Source organism: Myodes glareolus, chromosome 6 (genome assembly GCF_982192425.1).
Source record: "Myodes glareolus chromosome 6, mMyoGla1.1, whole genome shotgun sequence".
Taxonomy (NCBI): domain Eukaryota; kingdom Metazoa; phylum Chordata; class Mammalia; order Rodentia; family Cricetidae; genus Myodes; species Myodes glareolus.
In genome coordinates this window covers 90,374,772-90,396,197 of record NC_142031.1, presented here as the reverse complement: position 1 = coordinate 90,396,197, position 21,426 = coordinate 90,374,772, and the positions used below count along the sequence as shown (strand labels likewise).

The 21,426-nt window shown below is 42.1% G+C and overlaps 1 long non-coding RNA gene across 3 annotated transcripts; it reads left to right on the top strand.

Annotated features, from left to right (window-relative positions):
* Positions 1-136: 136 nt before the first annotated feature.
* Positions 137-21,376, top strand: LOC146894335 (uncharacterized). 3 transcript variants are annotated; one of them, XR_015002402.2, is made up of 5 exons: positions 137-268; positions 1,150-1,378; positions 13,465-13,564; positions 17,027-17,090; positions 19,626-20,145. It is a non-coding gene; the product is annotated as an uncharacterized LOC146894335 (long non-coding RNA). The 3 variants fall into 3 exon arrangements; XR_015002400.2 differs by lacking the exon at positions 19,626-20,145 and adding an exon at positions 20,175-21,376 and having other exon boundaries at positions 140-404; XR_015002401.2 differs by lacking the exon at positions 19,626-20,145 and having other exon boundaries at positions 140-404; positions 17,027-17,091.
* The last annotated feature ends 50 nt before the right edge of the window (positions 21,377-21,426 follow it).

Here is a 21,426-nt window from a genome sequence, read left to right as displayed (position 1 = left end):
GCCGCCGGGCGGGATCCGATCCCTCAACCAAGAACTCCCGCCCCCTCGCCGAGGTTCCGCTTCCTATTGGCGAGGGAAAAGCCGATCTGATGTCCCATTGGATGGAGGGGCCGTTCGTCAGGATCCCGCCTGGATCCTCGCCCGGCTTCAAGACCGGACGGCGCAACGCCTGCTGCGCGCGACTCTGCATCGGTTGCGGCCCCGCGGCGGTTGGTGCTGTTAGGCCCTCGCTTCAGGCGACGTGCCTGGTGCCTCTGGGCGAGCGGCGGTGCGTTCTGTAGAGTCGGGGCTGCGGGTGTTAACCGCCTTCCCGCTAATTTGAATGCTTGGCTTCTCCTTTTGAAAAGATGGGGGGCGGGGGAGCCTCGAGGAGCTCCGCACCCCTACCCCACATGGCCCTAAAAGTGCGTATGCAAAATCTCAGCAGATATTTAAACATATGAGAGCATCTGTTAGCGATTATTGAATGTGGCGATCCACACAGACCCGCGTGGGTTGCATAGGTTCTTGGCAAACAGGACCCTTGGCTGGCAGACACATCCCAGTCCTTGCTACTGTTAGATGTTCGCAGCCTTCATCTAAAGCCCGACTCTTCCTGTTCTGGGATGATCCATTCCGCTACCATTCATTTTCCAAAATAAGGAACCGGTATCACTGCTCTGGTTCCCAGCCCACAACTCACTTCCTCTGTGAAGTCTACGGACCGCTTTAAGGGTTCAGTTGCTTCTCTCTGCAAGAGGCATTTTAACACCTCTTTCAAGGTGTTTTTGTAAACTAGGTGTGCTTAAGAGTAGGAACTGTGTTGTCTTTGCAATCCAGCTTCAGTACAGTACACCCCTTCCCACCCCACCACCCCGCGCGATTTCAGTGTCTTATTGAAAGACTGGCCCTTGGTGAATAACGGTCCATTTCTTTCCGGAGAGAAGCCTGTCATGCCCTAAGTGCCCCATTACTTTCAACCTTGGAAATTGCCTGAGATGAGTTGTCTGTGCCCTTCAGTCCTAAATGCACCTCTTCCTTTCCCAGCTGTGGGTCGTTTCCTCCTCTAGCCGGGCTCCCCCCCCCCCCCCCGGAGTATTTCTTTCCCAAGAAAGACAACGTGTGCTTTCCACTGATGGTGCTTTTAATATATGCTATTTTCTCCTTTAGACTTTGCATCGCTTATCATTTTAGAATCCCAGCTCCAAGTGTTCCTGCATACCGTACAGCAACTGTGTATGAGGCCACTGGCATACACCGACAAAACTGAAAGCTAGAAATTGAGTTTTAAAATTAAGAAATCAAAGTGTACCGAAGATGTGTCAAAGGAGTTGCGGAGCTGGGGGCAGAAAAGGAAATGTCATCAGCAAAAACTAGGGCCTTGAGGAAATCAGCAGCGGTAAGAGACCCGGTGCACCAGTTCTGCTTCAAGTCTTTCTGTTGGATTCAGATGCCCCCCTCGAGCAAATAAAATATGCAAAAAAAATTGTCCTGCAATCAAATTTAGGTATAGGGGTTTAAAAGTTGAAGTCTAAAAGGCCTAGATTTGGGGCTGGAGAGATGACTCAGCAGTTAAGAGTACTGGCTGCTCTTCCAGAGGAACCAGGTTGGATTCCCAGCAGCCACATAGTGGTTCACAACCATCCTTTACTCCAGTACCTGGGCATCTCATGCCCTATTCTGGCTCCTTTGTAGGCATCACAAACCCACGTGGTACACGGACATACATTCAGGCAAAACACATAAAATCAAATGATTACATCTAAGAAAATAGCATAGTTTAAAAGCCAGGTTATCTTTAGCATTCTTTGTCCCTGTTTAAGTATGTATATAAATCTGTAAGTATGAATTTCATTTTAGAAATTGGATGTGATGGTTTGAATGAAAATGGCCCCCATGGGCTTAGAGGGAGTGGTATTCTTTGAAGGATTAGGACCTGTGGTGGCCTTGGAGGAAATGTGTCACTGGGGTGAGTGGGCTTTTGAAGTTTCAGGATGTCAAGCCAGGCCCAGTAGCTCACTCTCCCTGCTGCCTCCAGATGGAGATGTAAGACTCGGAGCTACTTCTCCAGCACCACGTCTGCCTGAATGCTGTCATGCTTCCTGCCATGATGATAATGGATTAAGCCTGTGAACTTGTGAGCCAATCCCAATTAAATGTTTTTGTTTGTAAGAGTTGCCATGACCATGGTGTCTCTTCACAGTAATAGAACACTAACTAAGACACCAGGTCTCACTATGGAGCCCTAGGTGGCCTGGAACTTCCTATGTAGTTCAGGCCAGCCTCAAACTCACAGACATCTGACTGCCCCTGCCTCTCTAATTCTAGGGTTAAAAGCAGTCACCACAGCTCCTGGCTCCTTTTTATACTAGTTTTAGCATTAAAGACCAGGAAAGAAGGACAAATTCATTGTAGCTTGTTTGCCAGAGAAAATTTCTTCAGTGAAATGGAGTAGTTCCCAACATACTTCTATTTTACACAAAATATAGCTCATTGGAAGTGTTTCAGGCCATTAGGTTGAATGCCGAGCACCAGGATAATTTTTATAAATTTTTAAAGATGCTCTATATAATTCTAGGACAGCCAGAGCTATAGAGAGACACTCTGTTTCAAACAAACAAACAAATAAAGCAAGATAGTATTTTGTTTGTTTCAGAGAGAGCCTAGCTAATTAAATACACCACGCTGACCTCACACTCGTGTTCTTCTTTACTTTGCCTGTACTGCCATGCCTGGCTGTTTAATCTATATTTCACATAAAACATGAATTTAAAAAAATTATATTCATGGGGCTTGAGAGATGGCTCAGTGGTTAAGAGCACTCACTGCTCTTCCAAAAGACCTGGTGGCTCACAACTGTCTGTAGCTCCAATTCTCAGGGACCTGAAAACCTCACACAGACATACATGCAGGCAAAACACCAATGCACATAAAATAAAAATAAATTTTAAAAAATTTAAATAATTTTAAAAAATTATATTCATATCCAACTAAAGGCTTATTAGTATTCTAGTTGCAATTTACTGTGGAGGGGAATAAACTTTGCTTATACAAATTAAAATGGTATATCTGTAATCTACTCAGCACTTCCCAGATTTACACTGTTGGTAGAAATTAGAGAATGAATCACTATCGTGATAAGTGACTATAAAGTAAGTCTACATGTCCATTGTAGCAACAAACACAATCATTAAATCATTTTCATTCAGGAATAGCTCTGGCTCTATTATCAGGGTTGGATTCCAGACCTAAAGAGAGAGCCAGGTTCTTATTTGTTTGCTTGCTTGCTTGTTTGTTTGTTTTTGAAGAGTTTCTCTGTGTAGCCTTGGCTGTCCTGGAACTCACTCTGTGGACCAGGCTAGCTTTGAACTCAAAGATTCTCTTGTCTCTTCCTCTGGCAAGAGCCAGATTCTTAACTGCATCTCTAGAGCAGTTTTTTGTTTTGTTTTGTTTTAAACTTTCCTGAAACTAATTAATGTAGAATGGACAAAGTATAAATATATAATGTCTTTGGTAGAGACCTTGTGTCAGGATTTATCAACATGACCCTTTCAGTGGTTAGCACATGCAATAGCACATGCGCAATGGTCTTTATTACTGCATGTGAACTATTATGTATGCATATATATATGCTTATATCTCTCAGGTATGTACTGTATAAACTTGGTTGTAAGATGTGAAAAGCAGGTACCAAAATTCAGACACTGAGCTGCACTCCTATAATCCCCCATTTGGGAATCCAGGGTATGAAGATCTCATGTTTAAGGCCAACCCTTAGCTACATATACAGAAAGTCCCTGTCACAAAATGAAAACAAAATGAGGAAGAAGGCAAGGGAAGGCTCTTATCACCTGAATGTCTTATTTTTACATGTGTCAGCAGTGAGTTTTAAAATTGTAAGCAACATTTGGGGCTCTGTTCTGAAGGACTTTGACTATCAGTTTCCCCAGGCCTGCTAGGCTAGCATTGCCCTTATATCTCCAGTGTGTTGTGGCAGTGGAAATTCTTGCCTACCCTCCTCAACAATAGTCAGTTTAATTAGAGGCTTAGAAAAGTGGCCGAAAGTCTGAGCTTGTAATGCACAAGAGATCCCGACAGCCGTGGCCTTCAGGAAAGAGTTATTCCTGACTTTCTCGACATTTCTGGCTATCAAGCACTATGTAATTTCTTTATCTCATGTAGTTCAAATATAATTTATTACTATGATTTACTATCTTTTCTCTAATCTTCTCAGAATGTAGTGATGAGCTGCCTAGCATTTTTCTTTCTTTTTAAAAACTTTTTTTACACAGGCTCTCTCCACATAGCCCTAGCTGTCCTAGAACTCTCTGTGTAGACGAGGCTTGCCTTCCTTGCCTTGTGCCTCCCAAGAGCTGGTATTAAAGGAGTGCTGTATCACGATGATTTCATCACTATGCTGTCTAGATAACTGACCTACAAGTTGAACATTGCTCATAGACCAAACAGCTGATGAACATTTTATTGAAAAGTATCACCATTTTCTGATCCCCAACTCATTTGAAGTGGATCTAAAAATTGTGGGATTTTCATACCCAAACTCAATTTTCAACAGTGCTACTGTTTTATTAAATATACAACACTTTTATGTTATGCCTGAACTCCTCATGCACACTTTACTTTACTCTGAGTTCCGTTTCCAGAAAATTGGATGGAGCTGGAGAGATGTTTTAGGTCAAGGCACATTTTATATATATATAAAACGTGGATTCCCAAATTGGGGATTATAGGAGTGCACCTCAGTGTCTGAATTTTGGTACCTGCTTTTCACATCTTACAACCAAGTTGATACAGCACCTACCTGAGATATATATCTATATATATAGATAGATAGATAGATATCTCGGAAACAATCCCTTTATTTCTGCAAAATTTTGTTGAACCCAAAGCATTCTATTTCTGGACCCCTTCTGTTAGTCTGACGGCAATCTCCTAGAACAAGTATTGTCACTTGTCCCTTTACTCAACTAGGCTTAGGTTGGTAATGGTGGAAAGTCACTGTTCAGGAAGAATGCACCATACAGGAAGTGCCTGAGGCAATATTAACTCCAAGAGTAGTCAAGTGTAACCACAGTGGTATATGCTTTCGAGAGTTGTGCACATCTGTTTGGGGGCTCCAGCTTTCTCAGTATTTGGACTTTTTTTTTTTTTTTTTTAGAAGCCTGTGGCTGGAGATGATGGTATACACCTTTAATCCCAGGAGTGGGGAAGCAAAGGCAGAGGAATCTCTGAGTTCAAAGTTCAGCCTGGTTGGTCTACATTGTGAGTTTAAGCCATCCAGGGCTACATAGTGAAACCCCCCTCAAAAAAAAGAGAGAGAGAGAAAAAGAGAGAGAGAAAAAGGAAGGAAGGAAGGAAGGAAGGAAGGAAGGAAGGAAGGAAGGAAAGGAAGGAAGGAAGGAAGGAAGGAAGGAAAAAGAAAAAGAAATCTGATCATGCTGGAGATGCAACTCAGTGGTAGAATATTTGTCTAGACTAGACTGTGGAACCTTGAATATGATCCCAAGCACCAGAAAAAAATAAAAATAAAAAGCTGCTCCATGGTGTTGAGTGCCTATAATGCCAGCACTCAGAAGTCTAAGCAGAAGAATCCAGAGTTTAAGGTCAGCCTCTATTAATATTGAATTGACTCTCCAGAGGGGAAGACTTGTGGCAAATCTGTAAGAAATGAAATTGACCTTAGAACTACTACTCATATGCCAGATGACAGAATTCAAAATCTAGGTGTACACTTCCCCTTACCTTTAGATATAGCATTTAAATTATCTTTGGGCAATGGTGGCACACGCCTGTAATCCCAGCACTGGAGAGGCAGAGGCAGGTAGAACTCTGAGTTTGAGGCCAGCCTGGTCTACAGAACAAGTTCTAGGACCCCAAAGGATATACAGAAGATCTCTGTATATCCTTGATACTAAATAAATAAATAAAATAAGTAAAGTTACCTTTACTTTTCTCTCTGACATGCCAATGGGGAGTATTTTAAAAGTTAAAAAGATAATTTTATAGCCAGTAATGGTGGCAGATGTCTTGAATCTAAGCACTTGGGAAGTAAGGCAGAGGCCGGGGGGTGGGGGTGGGGGGATCAAGAACTCAAGGCCATCCTAGGGAACAGAGTAAGATCCTATCTCCAAAAAAAAGAAAGAAAAAAATGAAAAGATTATCTTTGGTTTTCCTGACTCAGCAATGTCTTTATATTCTGAATATTTTAAGAAACACTTTAATCAGACAGGACAGATTTATATGTCATATTCATTGATTGGTGTTTTGACTTCATGTGTGAGTGTGTCAGAATCCCCAGAACTGGAGTTACAGATGTGAGCTGGCATGTAGGTGCTGGAAGTTGAACCTGGGTCCTTTGGAAAAACAGTTAGTGATCTTAATCACTGAACCATCTCTCCAACCCCAACAAGACAGATTTTAATCAGAATTATGTAATTTGTGTTAAGTATTTTATTTAGGACAAACCTCTACATAAATAATTTCAGCCAGACCAAATTAAAAGACATCCATGTTTAATAGATGGCCTTATTCCCAGGTAGCCCCCAGGGAAACATGGAGAGGGGAAAACCATGGGTAACCCAGGAGAACACGTGTTCATTCTCTGGGGGGCAGTTTGAATAGCCTGTGTGAGTGGTCTTGACCTTCCCTGGAGAGGGGCTACTGTTTGGCAGACTTTCTTGACCCTTCCTGGGGAGGAGTCACCATTTGGCAGTCTTTCTTGGAGGTGGAGTTTGGACTGAGGCAACTCCCAGGAGAGGGAGCTTATGCCAGGAGCTAGGGTAAAGGCCCCAGGAAAACAATCCAGACTTTTTGGATAAAGGGGTGCCAGTGAGCTAAGGTGAAGCCTCTCAATAAAACATTTTAAACTGCTTGGATAAAGGGGCACTTCCTGTGGGCATGGGGATGATGGAGAGGAGAGAGCTGGGAGTTGGTAGGCTCACACCAGGACCTTGTGCAGGTGTTTGGCATTGTCTGAAGGGCACTTTATAAGTTGGTCTTGGCCCAAACAGCAGGACTGACCTGTAAACTATGCTTGAAAATGGGTGTGGCTAAAATATGCTCTGGAGACTGTTAGTTTTACCAGACCTGACTCTTGATACAGCAGCAGAACTTTTCCCAGGAACCTATAGGTATCTGTAAGAGAATTGGAACAGATTTACATCTTGGTGTCATAACAAAAGGCTGTTGCTTTCGGTTAAAAGGTATGAACATTTTAGAAAACAATTAAAGGGAATTGGAAACGCTGAACCTTTGAAGATACACCTGAAACCTGTTAGTCCCGGACTTGAAGCCTGTTAAAGAGGCACACCTGTATGTATTTTAGCAGGAAACTTAGCAAATACTGTAATGAGCTACCAGTACCTGAAGTTACCAAATGCCATTAGACAGATCTAAGGGGGATAAATGAGCAGAAATGAGACAGCTTTTTTAGCTACAAAGGCAGTCCCAAGTTTCTCCTTAGTCCTTGGAGAACACCAGCCTAGAAGTAATGATTGCTGTTAGGTGCTGAGTACAAGAGGTTTGAAGATTTTCCTGTGGGGAAAGATTTAGTCTACCTGTCTTGACAAGATGAGAAGATCGATTCCCTGGGTGGCATCCAGGAAGGTGAAGAGGTGGAAGGTCGCTTTTTCTGTGTGGGTGGCTTTGTCATACCCAAAGACAAGCCTCGAGGCAGAAGGTCTTTTACAACCACATATCTTCTTGGAGGAGCTAAAGGGTGCTGCGGGAGCTGGCATGTCTCTGTGTTAGAAGCTCTTTTGTTAAATGCCATACTCTCAGATCTGTAAAGGCGCTTGAGAATTGGGTACCATTGACTAGATAAATAAGTTAAATTTAGATGTGTATTTTACCCAATTAGTTATAGTTTACCAATGCTAGTAAATGTAAGATTAGAAGGAATATTTTAATAAGTCAAAGATTACTAGCATACGTGGGTACTCTTACCTAAGATGGTGGTGGGGTCAAAATGGAGGTTACCCATGTGTTTGTATTTTTCCAGAGCAGTTGTAACCTGGAGTTATAAATTTTACAGATATTTTTAAAAAATAGAGGTTACTCACATGTTTGTATTTTTTCAGAGCTGCTATAATCTAGAGTTATAAGTTTTACAGATCTTAAAACATGCACACATACACACAGAGAAATAAAACAGGCATACTGTGAAATCAAACACACATACTCACAGAGACAAAGCAAGCATACTGAGGAAACACACCCCATACACAGACATAAAACAAGCATACTGTGGCAACATTAGTCTAACAGACAGACAAATAAAACACTTTTATAAACCTGTGTCAACTGACCAACTTAAAAATCCTGGCATAGGTAGGTGGCCAAAGCCAGGGAAGCACACAGGTGGTCCCATTAAGGACTGGATTAGCAGATGCTGCAAGAGGGAACAAGAACACAAGGACTGAAGAACTGTAAGGTTTTAGAGTGGAAGGACAGGGGAAACAGATCTGGATCCACTGTAGAGAGCAAACTGAGAGACGAGCAGCTAGAGAAGCCGGGAGGGGAGAGAAGAATAGGAGTGGGGGCCTGAGCACCATTTCCAGAAACCATGGGCTTTGGAGCCTTGTTTGTGTTTACATTAGATGTTAGCCCCAATTTAAAAGAATTTTTATAAAAGACAGCCCAAGGGCGTTTGAGGATCCGGCTTCGAATTGCAAGAGCCCATTTAGAAGTCTATATCAAATCTTGGGACTCAAACCTGTCGCAGTGCATCCACCTGGACAGGGCTCTTGAGTGAAAAATGGGGGCAGGGGAGGTTGTGAGGAATAAGTGGCAGACTATTGGGAGAGGGCCCTGTTTGTTCTCTCCGCTATGCCCCCCCCCAGGTTAACCCCGAAATAATCACACAGAAACTGTATTCATTTAAACACTGCCTGGCCCATTATCTCTAGTCTCTTATTGGCTAACTCTTACATCTTGATTTAACCCATTTCTGTTAATCTGTAAGTATCACCACAAGGTTGTGGCTTACCAGGAAAGATTTAGCATGTCTGACCTGGCGTCTTTATGACGGTTCTCTCTCTCTGCTTTCTTCCTCCAAGAATTCAGTTCTGTCTTTGCCTACCTAAATTCTGCTCTATCAGGCCAAGCAGTTTCTTTATCGATTAATCAATGAAAGCAACACGTAGACAGAAGGACCTCCTATATCAGCAGATGTCTCTGTCCCTCAGTCCCACCTCAGTGAGGCCTGGCTCTTCACTTTAATCGGGCATCCAGCATGATCGTGACTCCTACAGGAAAGTCCAAAAATCAACAAAAATGAATGCAAATGGGTGCCTGAACCCTAGAGGAATATGTACTCAAAAAGGGAACTCACCGAGATGAAGCCAATCAGACTGGCAGAGAGCACGCCCAAGAAGGGTAGTTTCCAACATGTGGCCCTGGGCCTGTGGGAAAAACAGCCCCCCTATGGAACCTCCAAATATTAAGTATTTTCTCTTAGATGAACCTCTCCATTGACACAATCTCAATCAGACCAAATTAAAGATGCCCGTGTTTAATGAAGTGCTCCTGGGTGGCTCTGGGAAAACATGGAGAGGGGAAGAGGGAAAAGGGGAGACCACCGGAGAACTGGAGACCATGTGTTCATTCTCTGGGGGGCAGTTTAAATAGCCTGTGAGAGTGGTCTCGATCTTCCCTAGGGAGGGCATCACCATTTGGCGGGTTTTCTAGGAGGTAGAGTTTGGACTGAGGCAATTCTCAGGGGAGGGAGCTTATGCCAGGAGCTGGGGTGAAGCCCCAGGCAAACAATCTTTTTGTATAAAGAGGTGTTAGGGAACTGAGGTGATACTTCCAACCAAACAATTTTTAGTGATATTTCATTTGTACTTTAATAAGTAAAGCTTATCTGAAGATCAGAGCATAAAACAGCCACACTGGTCAGCCTTATAGACCAGGCAGTAGTGACACACATCTTTAATCCCAGTAGCCACACTAGTTAGCCATAAAAACTGAGCAGTAGTGGTGCATGCCTTTAATCCCAGTACTAGGGAAGAATATCATATGGGAAGAGACATGTCTCAGGCTCAGTCTCTTTCTGAGGATTTGTGGAGGAAGGACTACCATTTGGGTCTGAGGCAGAGGTAAGAGTCAGTGACTGGCTGCTTTGCTTTTCTGACATTCAGGTTCAACTGCAATCTCTCTCTCTGGGTTTTTATTATTTATGCTACAGTAATTGTTTCTTTTATTGCAATTTCCCCCCAACTGCTGCAATACTTTCCTCATCCTCATCCACAAACCAGAATATTAAGAGGCCATCTTTACTTTAAAACAGAAAAGCTTCCATAACACCAGTAAACTGTTGGGCTTGGCCTCTGATGGCCTCGACTTGTGCTGTCCAGTGTCACAACCTGTCATATTTGCTGTTTAAATAAATGAAGACAAAACTTGCTAGCCACAGTTGAAGTGACCAAGAGCCACAAAAACAGAGCTAATAGTACTGAACATAGCCCAAGAAAGCCTGATGTTCATCATCACCTGCTCCTCCACTTGGTACTTCCTGTAGACCAGAACAGATGCCTTTCTGTCTAAATTAGGTTTTTATCTGATCAGGACGAAGTATGTGAGGGCTGGGGGTGTAATTTACTTGACAGAGTGCTAGTCTAGAATGCCAGAAGCCCTGGATTAAATCCCCCTGCACCACAAAGGCCAGGCACGCAGGAGGTGGAAAAAATGGTAGCAGGAATCTGAGGTAATCTTTTGTTATGGAGTTTGTGACCCTGAATTCAGTGACCCCAAAGGATCTTTGGGTATCTGCATTACAGAACCAAACAAAAAGCAGTTAGTCATATCTTTACAAGTAGATAGTCACAGCTGTATGTTTTTGGGTGGAAGGAGTCACTGAGTCAGTGACTGGGAATTTATCTAAAAGTACAAAGACAAAGGACTGGTGGATACCAAAGCATAAAATGGAGTTTCTTTTTATTTTTTTCTCTTTCTTACCTTTCTTTCCTTTCCTTCCTTCCTTCCTTCCTTCCTTCCTTCCTTCCTTCTTTCCTTTCTTTCTTTCTTTCTTTCTTTCTTTCTTTCTTTCTTTCTTTCTTTCTTCCTTTCTTTCTTTTTGGTTTTTCGAGACAGGGTTTCTCTGTGGCTTTGGAGCCTGTCCTGGAACTAGCCCTTGAGGACCAGGCTGGCCTCAAATTCACAGAGATCCACCTGCTTCTGCCTCCCGAGTGCTGGGATTAAAGGCGTCCATTAAAATGGAGTTTCTTTAACCATCACACTTTGTCTACTCGGAGACAACCTGGACTATGTGAGACCTTGCCCCCTCCCAACACCCTAAATTTCATAAAACAATGGATGCAAACTGAGCAAATTATGCGTTCTCAGATATCTCATAGACTAATCTATAGTTTACTCTGTAACCATATTTAAAACAAGGTCATATAAAAGTATTCCATTTATTTAAATAACTAAATAGACGTGGCTGCTTTATGCACTAGATAGATCAAAATGTATACGATGTAAATTGGTAAAACAATTGGAATAAGCATGAGAGACTTTTTTATATTTTATTTTATGTGTATGAGTGCTTTGCCTGCATGTATGTCTGTGTACCATGTGCCTGCCTTGGGCCGACAGAGACCAGAAGATGGCACCAGCATCAAATGCTCTGAGACTGGCGTTAGAGTTGTAAGCTGTCATGTGGGTGCTGGAAATGGAACCTGGGTCCCCTGACAGTGTTCTTAATCATTAAGCCATCTTCCCAGCCCCATAAGAGGTATTCTAACAAAAACAAAATATCTGTTAAGAATGTTTTCAAAAGTAAAAAGTCCTCTAGGACCAATGAAACGATGCTTTGGGTAATGGTACTTGCCACCAACCCTAACAACCTGAGTTCAGTTCCCAGGACCACGTGGTGGAAGGAGAGAACTGACCACAAAACGTCCTGATAGCCACACATGTGTGCGTGTGTCCGCGTGGTGCTTCACTGTGTTCAGAACCGGCCCCATTTGACTGTCACAGCAGCCTCTTATAAAGCAGACCATGCAAATCTCTAGCCTCCATTTGGCAGATGAAGTTTATGTTTTCTTTCTAGATACTCATCTGCTTTTTACTATATGAATAATTACATATGAATTATTACATTTATAATCTATGCTGATTATACCAGAATTGGAACCCTTAATTTTTCTTCTCTCTTTGGGAGGAACTACTTTCACAAGAATACAATTTTTAAGCATGCTATAATTTTGTAAGCTATTGTCTTTTTATCGCTAGGTAAAAATCTTACCTCAACACCTTTTTGTAAAAGGACTTCAATCGATTAACATTTGTTGAAGTATTGATAAATACACTAATGGTCTTTTTTGAAGTTATGTTTAGTTGATATTTTTTTGTTTGTTTTGGCTTAGTTTGGTTTTTTTGTTTTTTCCAAACAGGGTTTCTCTGTGTAGCTCTGACTGACATGGAACTCAATCTGTAGACCAGGCTGGCCTTGAACTCAAAGATCCTTCTGCTTCTGCCTTCTGAGTGCTGGGATTCAAGGTGTGTGCCACTATTGCCCAGTTGCTATTACTGTTATCAGACCCAGGGTCTTACCCATGCTGTCTTGGAGCTCATTGTGTAGCCCAGGCTAGCCTCCAACTGTGGCACTCTTTCTGCCTCTGTCTCCTGAGTGCTAGGGTTACAGATGGGAGTTACTGCAGAATCATACTATGAAGTTCAGCAAACATAATGGATACACTGTTCATGCTTCTGATAGTCACACAGCTAGAGACTATTATAGAAAAAGAAAAAGGCAGTCTATAACCACACCCAGCAGCAGCAGCACAGAAGCACTAATTGTTCCATGAAGAAAACAGAAATCACTAAAGACAAATTTTACCTACTTTTCAATTTGATTATTTCAGTCCAGTGTTGTAGTGAAACACAGGTTACCTAATGACATTCAGATTACCAACCTCAGTCTTTAAATTTCAACTTTAAAACAAAGAATATATTCAAGAAATATCTAGAAAATAAACGGACTGAATTCAGGTCTCCATTAACTGCTGTTTACTTACTTCCTGACATTGTGGAGATGCCAGGAGCAACAGCTTGTTAGTGAGACAGATTTAATGATAGACTGATTGATATCACTGATGCCTTGTGAAAAAATTATTTTATTTTATTTTATTTTATTTTGAGACAGGGTTTCATGAAGTCCATGCTGGCCTTCAACTCACTTATATCCAAGACTGTTCTTGAATTCCTAATCCTTCTGCTTCCCAAATGCTTAGATTATAGACATGTGCCACTATGCCCCACTATGAATTGATTCTTATTCTTAGACAACCCCACCCCTCAACTGTGAAATCATGTTTCCCATTCTGCTGTGGTTCTAGATTCTTCTAAGGATATGACTTCCTAGCTAGAGACTACATTTGCCAGCCTCCCTTGTAGCTAGATATGTCATATGACAAAGTTCTGGCCAATGGAATCTCTGTATCATTTGTTTCTTCTCTCTTCTAGAATACAGATCCGCTCTGAGTCAGCCTCTACTATACACAGCCCTGTAAGAGACGACTGCCTGAGTAGTAGGAATGAAAGTGTCAGTACCTGGATGACTTTTGTGAGTAGCTTTATGTTTCACTTGGACCGCACACTTCCAGAGTTTTATATGGGAGCAACAAGCTTTATTTTGCCTATGTATCTTATTTTGAGATCTCTTAGTTACAATTTGGTTGGAAGCCAACTTTTAACAGCTGCACCATCTCTCCAGCCGAGTTTTGATAATTTTATCCTCTTCTTGATAGTGATCCTAAGGAAAGGGGAATTAGATTGCTTAGAACCCTAAGTTGGTTTCTTTGTATACTGCTTGAATTTCTATTATTGGAAAAAAAATTGGCTTTTCATTACAGGGTTTCTCTATATAGTCCTGCTGTACTGGAACTAGCTCTGTAGATCAGGCTGGCCTCAAACACATAGATCTACCTGCCACTACCTTCTGAGTGCTGGGTTTGAAGGCATGCACCACCACCGCCTGGCAGTGAATTATTAAAAATATATTAATCATTCATTAATTTGTTAGTGCCTTTGTGCCCCTACAAAACAAAAATCATTTTTACCAGGCATAATAGCACAGCAGTTCTTTAAACCCAGAACCTAGGAGGCAGAGAATCCCTGTTTGTTCAAGACCAGTTTGGTCTACATAGGGACTTACAGGCCAGCCAGGGCTACATAGTTAAAACCATGTGTCAAAAAAATTCTTTCAGTTACCTTTATGGTGATTTGAATAGGAATAGCCCCCACAGACTCATGTATTTGAATGCTTGATCATAAGGAGTAGCACTATTAGGAGTCACAGCTTTGGTGTGGTTGTGGCCTTGTTGGAGGAAGTGGTCACTGGTTCTGGGCTTTGAGGCCTCAGATGCTCAAATAGTCCCTGGTGCCTACAGATCCAGATGTAGAACTTTCAGCTCTTTCTTCAGCATCATGTCTGCCTGCATGCCACCATGCTTCTCTCTGTGATGATAATGAACTAAACCTCTAAAATTGTAAGCCCTAATTAAATGTTTTTCTTTATGAGAATTGCCATGGTCACGGTGTCTCTTCACAGCAATAGAAACCCTAACTAAGGCACTCTTTTAAGGGAAAAGGTTGAAGTGGTTAAAAGCAGTTGTTTCTCTTGTAGAGGACCTGATATCCACATGATAATTTTTGTTTGTTGCCTTTTTTTTTTTTTTTTTTTTTGAGACAGGATTTCTCTGTATAGCCCTGACTGTGCTGGAACTAGCTCTGTTGACCAGGCAGGCCTCAAACTCACAGAAATCCGCCTGTCTCTGCCTCCCGAGTGCTGGCATGGGCCACCACTCCTTGGCTATCCACGTGATAATTTAACAACTTTGTATAAATCAGGTCAAGGGGATCCCGTGTCCTTTTCTGACCTCTGTGAGCACCAGGCATGTGAGTGATTCACAGACACTTACAGGCAAAACACTAAAAATAAAATAAAATAAATAAGTCTTGGTGGGTGATGGTGGCGCATACCTTTAATCCCAGAACTCCAGATGCAGAGACAGGCAGATCCCTGAGTTTGAGGCTGCCCTGATCTACAGAACAAGTTCCAGGACAGCCAGAGCTACACAGAGAAACCCTGTCTTGAAAAAGAAACAAAAACAAAGCAAAACAATAACAAAAATAAATATTTAAAAGTTTCTCCTAAGTAAAATTACTTTGATAAAGGATGTTTTTTATGTCTCTTATACTTTATACAGCAGAGACCTAATAAGCATTAACTTTGACAAAATATGCATTTACTGTAAGTAGTTTCTAAAACAAAGTGTGCCTTTGACTACAGTTTTTAATGCTATGATTTTGTAAGTGGGAAATAATGGTGATTGGGGAAGATTGTGGCTGAGGCATTTGAACTTTTTGAGTAGACATTGGGATTTCAGGGAGATTCCCTTCACCCTCATTTCTGCTACCCACTATGTCTGAGCTATCACGTAAGTGGTGGGAGCACACGCGCATAACCATTGTCTAAGCCTTAAGATAGGAGCTGCTCAGCACGGACAGAGAGGCTGTGTCTTGTTCATCTTTACAGCAGTGTCTCCCACAGGCTGCTGCTGAGAATGGATGACTTAAGCCAGGTAGAGTGGCTCATTCTCATAGTTCCTGCATGTGGGAGGGCGAGGCAAGAGGATTCCTTGAATTTAAGGACAAAATGGGCTACATTTTTGCTTTAGAACACACACACACACAAACACACAGAGTCAGAGAGAGAGATGTTTAGTTAATAGACGGGGAGTTGAAGCAGAAGAGCATGAAGTAACTAAGATGAGTATAATTGACACTATGGTGGCAGATGGTGACGTAGGAAGATTTGTGTTGTCATAAAAATACTATAGTTAGGACTTATTTTACTTAGTTATTTAAAGATTTTTCTTTTTGCTATCAGACTGGGCTAAAAATATCTGCTAAAGGAGGTAAAATATCAGTTGCCTGAGGACTCTTAGCTAGAATGAAAAACACTCTCTAGGAAGATAAATTTTTTCTTTTAGACTTATATTTATTTTATGTGTATGAGTGTTTGCCTCTGTGTGTGTATATTCATTGCTTACATGCCTGGTGCCACAGAGGTCAGAAGAGAGCACTGGATCCCCTGGAACAAGAGTTATGGATGGTTGTGAGTCACCATGTGGGTGCTAGGAATCGAACCTGTGTCCTCTGCAAGACCAACAAGTGTTACCAGCTTTTGAGCCATCTCTCCAGCCCCTACTCAGAAGAATTTAAATTTATCCAAACTGTTAGAAGAACCATAAACATAGGCGTATTCATATTATTGTGACATATAAATGTATAGAAGTCATTAGATCAATTGTCTGTATATACAAAAAGTATAAGTGTAAGAGCTTTGTGACAATAAAAAGGTTATTTAATTAAAAAAAATTAAAGTATAATTCAAAGCTAACTTTCTCCTCGTGTGTGTGTGTGTGTGTGTGTGTGTGTGTGTGCAGGCAGTGTGTACCAGGGTTTCTCAACCTTAGAACACTGACTTTGGGGGTTTCTTCTTTGCTGCTATGGAGCTGAAATTGTAGAATATTTAGTGGTGTACTTAGCCTCTACCTCTTTCATGCCAGTTGCTTTCACTACTTCAAAAATGTCTCCAGATATTGCCAACTCTGTCTTAGGGAGCAAAATCAATTACAGTGAAAACTACAAGTATACACTCCATTATCATAGCTATATAAAATTTATACATAAACGGATAAAGTGGAAGTGATGGGATAGGAGATAGAAGTTGGCCACGTTGGGCAGGGACCCTGTGCTGGTTGGTTGTAGCATCTTGCCCCAGATATGGATCCCCTCTTGGAAGAGGGGATCTTCATTGAGAACCATCTCCATAGAATTGGTCTGTAGACACGTCTGTGGGGCATTTTCTTGACTAATGTTTGACATGGGAGGACCCAGCCCACTGGGAGCAGTGCCACCCTTGGGCAGATGGTCCTGGGTGGTATAAGAAAATAAACTGAGCAAGCCAGGAGGAGCAAGCCCATAATCAGCAGTTCTCATGGACTTTGTTTTGTTCCAGCTTCCAGGATGCTGCACTGAATTCCTGCCCTGACCCTCCTGGGTGACGGACGGCAAGCTATGAGGTGAATAAATCCTTCTCCTCAAGTTGCTTTTGGTCATGGTGTTTGTCACAGCAATAAAAGCCCTAAGACTGACTCCAGAGCAATGGTTCCAAGAGCCCAGGGACACCAGAAAAGTTCTGGTTCCTGGCTCCTTGTTATCGCTCAGCCTTGCCCAGAAACTGTCCGCGAGGACGTGACTGAAATTGAGAGGCAGCAACTGGAGATAACTCAGGGTTGGGCCAAGTAGACCGAGCAGCTCAACCCCTTTGCTGTGCCACCCCCAGCTTCTGCCATCAGTCCTACCGCCTAGTGCAGAGGAGGAAGTCTCCCTTCTCTCCCATGCTCCCACCTGTGAATTCGTAACAAACTCTTGTATGTTGTTGTTTTGCTTTGTTTGTTTTGTGAGACAGAGTTTCTCTATGTAATAGCAGTGGCTGTCCTGGAATTCGCTATGTAGACCAGGTTGACCTTGAACTCAATGAGACACCCCCACTCCCCCCCCCACTCCCACCCTCACCCCCCTACCCTCCCCCACTCCCCCACCCCTCCACCCCCCCACCCCCCTCACCCCCACCCCCTCCACCTCTGCCTCCTGAGTGCTGCACTTAGAGGTATGCACCACCACCACCCGGCTTAGTATTATATCTTTTCACTGCTGTAAGTAATTTTGATCTTTCCATCATGATGCCAACAAAAGAAACTTGATTTAGAGGATTACAAAATTGTTTTTCATAAAACCCAAGTGGTGTGTAACTCAGCTAGAGAAAGGCAGACCGACTCATTTGTACTAAATTCCTCTCTCTGAGCAACACTTCTTGGAGCGTCCCCAAATGAAGAACTGCCAATGATTTCTAAGGAAATTTTGTATAAGAAAAAAAATGGGTCCTGGATTTTTAATCACTGATACCCAACACTGAATTTGAGTAAGAATATAACATATGTTTGGCATCAATTGGAAAGTTACTTAAAACATATTGATAATTTCTAATTTTATTTTTTAAAAAGCTTTAAAGATTGCAGCTTGTAACATTTGCAGAACATGGTGTTCATTTCTCATTTAATAGATGTGAGCACAAGAAACAAAGCTTCAGTTATGAACAGTGACTGGGTAGTATAAGTATATAACTCAGAAATGTGGCCGGGCAATGGTGGTGCAAGTCTTTAATCCCAGCAGGCAGGATGCAGAAACAGGCAGGTCTGTGAGTTCAAGGCCAGTCTGGTCTACAGAGTGAGTTACAGAACAGTCAAGACTACACAGAGAGAGCCTATCTCGAAAAACCAAAAAAGAAGAAAGAAAGAAAAATATAGGTTCTAATACTATAGGAATAAGAGAGTACAAATGCACCATCAATACTCGTATAGCCATTATGTTCCTTTTCCATTCAAACACATGATAAACCATTTTCCAAGTCTTCATAATGTTATTCTGAGAATCAGGTACTAGCCTAAATCTTGATAGAGAAAAAGACTAACTAGTCGGCACACCCACTCTGTTCTGGGTCATGTTTGAATCAATAAACAAGCATATGGGGGTGTGATGCTTGTCATTCCTTGAGGCTTAGGGATTTGGAAGCTGAGAATGAAGGGGTGAAAGAGGCTATAAACAGTCTGGAGGGCTGGGTAGAACATTTTCCTAACATACATAAGGTTTTAGCTTCAATCCTCAGCATTAATTAATCAAATGAACCTGATCAGGGCTAGGGATAAACCTCAGTTGGTATGTATGCTGTTTGTCCAGCATTAATGAAGCCCCAGGTTCAGCTCCCAGAATGATGTAAACTGGATGTGAGGGCACACACTTCATTCCAGCAAGAGGAATATCAGAAGTTCAAGGTCATGCTCAGCTGTTCAGTGAGTTTGAAGCCAGCCTGGAGTTAGTCTTTCCTTAGTCTGGTGTATCTGATAAATTCTGGTTCTTCTGATAAGACCACGTGCCCCTATAGTCACATTTACCCATTTAACCTAAAGGATGGTTCCCTTTACATTCCCAGGGATAAGTCGTGTCAGTCTGTGCCTGATAGATGGTTTCATCTAAGATGGAGCCTTCTAGGGCAACGGACAGCTTGAAAGACAAGCAAAAACCAGCTTTACACAATGTAGAGTAACGACCTGATCTCAACAGAGGTTCTGGGAAAATTCCAGTGGGGTGGGGTGGGGTCTGTTTCGGGACTGTGATAGGCAAAGTGATGGACACAGTGTCTCTGTCATATCTTCAGGAGACTGACAGCTCAGGGTCTTGGGCAGACTTGTTCTCCTAAGAGCCTGCAAGAAGCCAGCTCCCCGGTTACCCAGGAGAGATCCAGGGACGGGACATTAATGAAGGCTTTCAATAGACATTTCTCTTTATGGGACTCTTTAGGTTCTTATGTGTTGACTAAGTATGGTAGCAGGCAGATCACGTCTGCCTCACTAAAAAATATCTCACTAATCCCCAACTCTAGATTCCATATGGTTTGTATACCTTGAAAAGAATTTTCAGAAAAATTGACTGTAAATACAATATTATTGTAAATAAACTCTAAGTTGACTCTCTACTTTCTTTTATAATTTACATAGGAAAACATCATTAAATTATTGTCTAGTGGACAAAAGAGTTCCATGAATTGGATTCAAAGATTTTGATAGTGAAGGACATCCAGATGAAGGCTGGCTACTACAAGCCAACAAGGACAACTTTTCCTATTTTCAAATTATCTCTCCAGTAAGCACTGCCATCTCCAAGCTCCCAGAACGTTTCTTTGTCAGTCCTGGGAGCTGAACTAGGGTCTTGCACTTGCTAAGCCAGTGTTCTACCACTGAGCACATCCATAGCCCTACAGCTATTACATTGTTAAGGTAATATTTATGAAATATAAAGAGCAAGCCTGTCACGACACCACCTCTCCATATATAATTTTTGTTTGTTTCAATGCGTCGGGTTTGAGAGTGATTGTTGGTACCTCCAAGCTGTCGTTCTTCTGAACTTTGATCAAAATGGACAAAAATAATGAGTCATGTGTTTTCCTGTTCTTGTTGTCTTACTAATTATTTCAATGACACAACTACTGGTTTGGTAGAAACACCAAATAAAGAAATAATGGTGTTTTGTTTTGTTTTGGCTTTAAGCTTTCAAAAAATTCTGCTGACCTGTGTAAACTGGTACCGACTGGAGCAACTGAGCCCACTGCTCTTGGGTGGACGATGGTTGGAAGATCGAAGGGACTAAGTTTCAGACCTAAGGGGTCCCGGGACTCAAGCTTGCATCGGAATTCTTGTCTTGCAGCTCTGGGGGCCTCATGCAGCTCCATCATCATCATCATTATTATTAATAGTACCCTGAGTCCAATTAGTACTGAATGTACTAATGTGTTCTCACATCACAAGGGTATGAGCAACCTATTCACAGTTCCATCCACAAAGAAAAGTGACTTCCCTTCTCTCAGCAGCCATCAGCTGTCAATCAATCCTTAGCTAGGAGTGGAGATTCAGAAGCCCCTCCCCATCCATGCTGGGATTTTGAATGGTTTGATCTTGAACAGTTCATGGGCAGGCAACCCCAGCTGCTGTGCACTAATCTGTACATCAACCATGTCATAACCAGAAAATAGCACTTCATAGCTCTCTTCCCCATTGCTACCTTTCATATTTTTTCTATCTAGATTTCCGCTATGTTCCCTGAGCCTTGGATGGGGAGAAGTGAATACAGATGACCCACCTATGACTAAACACTCACAGTCATTTATTCTCAGGACTGTGACCAGTTATGTCTCTACACTGACCACTACACACTGCCGAAAGAAACTTCTCTGACAAGGTTGAGAACATTGCAATCTATGGGTATAAACCTAAATGCTAAGAAGGTAATTTGACAACAAGACTGATCTAAATAGTATTTTCCTCATGACATTACATTTTTAGATAACTTTGCCCAATTGTAGGCCAACATGAGCATATATAATAGAGGGTAGACCACACTATGATGTAGTAGGTTGTTTATTCAATACAGTTGTGTGTGTGGTGCATGTGTGTGTATGTGTGTGCGCATGTGTGTATGCATGTATGTGTGTGTGTGTGTGTGTGTGTGTGTGTCCGTCCATGGAGGCCAGAAGAAGGCATCAAAATCTCTGAACCCAGTTACAGGCAATTGTGAGCCACTTGATGTGTGTACTGTACAAAACTCGTGTTCTCTCCAAGAACAAGTGCTCTTAACTTCTGAGTCATCTCTCCAACCCCTACATTTCCTTTCTGATATTACTCCCTTAGCAAACTAATAATAAAAATAAGGCAAAATAAAGCTGGACATAATGTGCACACCTTTAATTCAAGCACTTGGGAGGCAAAGACAAGTGGATCTTTGTGCGTCTGAGGCCAGCCTGGC